Genomic DNA, 2,920 nt, shown 5'->3' with positions numbered 1-2,920 from the left:
TCCCCACAGCTGTCAGACTCCTGAACTCTGCCTCCTGACATCTGACCCACGTTAAACTCATGGACTGAACATACACACACACACAATGGACAACTGTACCCTCAAACACACAATAATAACATGGACTGAACCACCACTCACAACCACTAGCACTTTATATAGCCTCTGTAGAAATTATCCACATATCTCACTTATCTTAACTGCACTACTGTATAGCTCTGTGTAAATAATCATTCTGTACATTCGATAATTTTTAATCCTACAACTGTTTACAACTTGCATAGTTCCCATTTCTGTATAGCTGTATATCTCAGATTCTGTAAAGTTATTTATTTCATATTCTGTATAGTTTTTCATATTTATATCCTGTTCATAGCCTGTACATAGCTTGTACTCACTACAGCCTGTACATACTTATAGTTATAGAATATTCACAACATACCTCATACCGTGTACATTATAACATAATAGACCCATTTCTGTAATATACTTACATATCTATATTATTGCTAATATATATTGTAATATATCTATATCATGGCTAAAGCACTTCTGGATGGATGCAAACTGCATTTCGTTGCCCTGTACCTGTGCATGTGCAATGACAATAAAGTTGAATTCTATTCTATTCTATTCTATTCTATTCTAACCACGTTATTACATTAATGCATGTAAGGTGAACTAGCAAACATCATCATAGCTACATGCGGCTGTCTTCTTGTTTGATAGAGTGATACCATATATACCCTATAGAGGCAAAAAAGGCTAACATTGTTATCTTTTTACAAAAAAAACAGCTAAACATGAGAGGTTTTAGGACAAAGTTTGTGTTTTCCATTGTTTAAGCACCGGTTCCAACCAAAGGAGGTATGTTGTATCAACAGAAAAGGCTGACTTGGTTATCATTTTGCAGAAAAAAAGAGACTGTTAAAAATAAAAACATAAGATGTTTTTGGACAAAGTGTGTGTTCTCCATTCTTTAAGCACCGGTTCGAGCACCGTTTAAGCACCGGCACTGTTTCAAAAGTACCGGTTTGGCACCGGTATCAGATAAAATACCGATCCCTACTTGTAAATCACTCTGCATAGGTGTGAACTGAGTTTTGTAACCTTGTAAACCAAAATATCTGAAAATGTTATGTTTGTGCATCTGTAGAAGAGAATTTGTGCTTGTGTAAAAAAGACTTTGTAAGAAATATTTACACAAGTTACAAACTTTTTTTGTAACTCATCTGGCCTGGTCACAGATACAAAGCAAAAATTTGTAATGTAAAACTTCCTCACTTCCCTCGCTTGCAATTTTACTTCCTTTCAGCTGATTGGTCAATGTCATGGCAATCACAAACGTAACAATCCAATCAGAGAACAGATGGGTTTGGCTGTCGGATGGGTGCTTTACTGAGCTTCTGGTCCTGGAAGGCTTAAGGCCCTTTCACATTGGACGCAGTGTGTGCCAGCGTTTTCCCTCCACGAAGGAAAACATTCTGTGCGTGTCCGAGTTCGGTGATTTTTTTGTTACAGGTTTATGCGCTTGTACAGGGACCTGCACAGACTCAACGGCTCTGTGGACCTCGGGGGTGAAAGCAGTGTTGTGGAAATGACACACTCTTCACTTGCGCAGCATCTCTAAAATTAGAAATATCCTGTTTCAGAGTGACGCTGAAAAACTAGTTCATGCATTTATTACTTCCAGGCTGGACGACTGTAATTCATTATTATCAGGAAGTCCAAAAAACTCCCTGAAAAGCCTTCAGCTAATCCAAAATGCTGCAGCAAGAGTCCTGACAGGGACTAGAAAGAGAGAGCATATTTTCCTGTTTTGGCTTCCTGTTAAATCCAGAACTGAATTCAAAATCCTGCTCCTCACATACAAGGTCTTAAATAATCAGGCCCCATCTTATCTTAATGACCTTGTAGTACCATATCACCCTATTAGAGCACTTCGCTCTCGCTCTGCAGGCCTACTTGTTGTTCCTAGAGTATTTCAAAGTAGAATGGGAGGCAGAGCAGGTCTAAACAGAAGCTGGTACACCACCAACCTGTTCATGTGTCTAACTGCTTTTAACTCTGCGACACACCTATCGGCTCAAACAGTGCTCATAAAATATTTTGTTCTTGTAAATCAGACTGCGTAGTTGTGAACTGAGTTTTGTAACCTTGTAAACCAAAATATCTGAAAAGGTTATGTTTGTGCATCTGTAGATGAGTTTGTCTGCGTGTTAAAAAGATTTGTTTTTATAAAAAAATGTGTACTAGATGCACCTGCTTCTTGTTGTTTCAAAACATGTATCTCTTTGACTTTATATGCTCAGTTTGTGTTGTATTATGTTCAAATGTTTAATAAAAACATGTATCACTTTGTAACTATCCCGACTATTCAATTCAATTCAATTCAATTCAATTTTATTTATATAGCGCCAAATCACAACAAAAGTCGCCTCAAGGCGCTTCATAGATACAGAGAAAAACCCAACAATCATATGACCCCCTATGAGCAGCACTTTGGCGACAGTGGGAAGGAAAAACTCCTTTTAACAGGAAAAACCTCCAGCAGAACCAGGCTCAGGGAGGGGGGGGCCATCTGCTGTGATTGGTTGGGGTGAGAGAAGGAAGACAGGATAAGACATGCGGTGGAAGAGAGACAGAGGTTAATAACAGATATGATCAATGCAGAGAGGTCTGTTAACACACAGTGAGTGAGAAAGGTGACTGGAAAGGAAAACTCAATGCATCATGGGAATCCCCGGCAGCCTACGTCTTGCAGCATAACTAAGAGAGGATTCAGGGTCACCGGTCCAGCCCTAACTATAGCTTTACAAAAAGGAAGTTTAAGCCTAATCTTGAAAGTAGAGATAGTGTCTGTCTCCTGAATCCAAACTGGAAGCTGGTTCCACAGAAGAGGGGCCTGAAAACTGAAGGC

The sequence above is a fragment of the Simochromis diagramma genome, unplaced genomic scaffold (assembly GCF_900408965.1).
Source record: "Simochromis diagramma unplaced genomic scaffold, fSimDia1.1 OVJJ01000630.1, whole genome shotgun sequence".
Lineage (NCBI taxonomy): Eukaryota > Metazoa > Chordata > Actinopteri > Cichliformes > Cichlidae > Simochromis > Simochromis diagramma.
The sequence above is the reverse complement of the archived record's forward strand: the minus strand, read 5'-3'. Positions refer to the sequence as shown.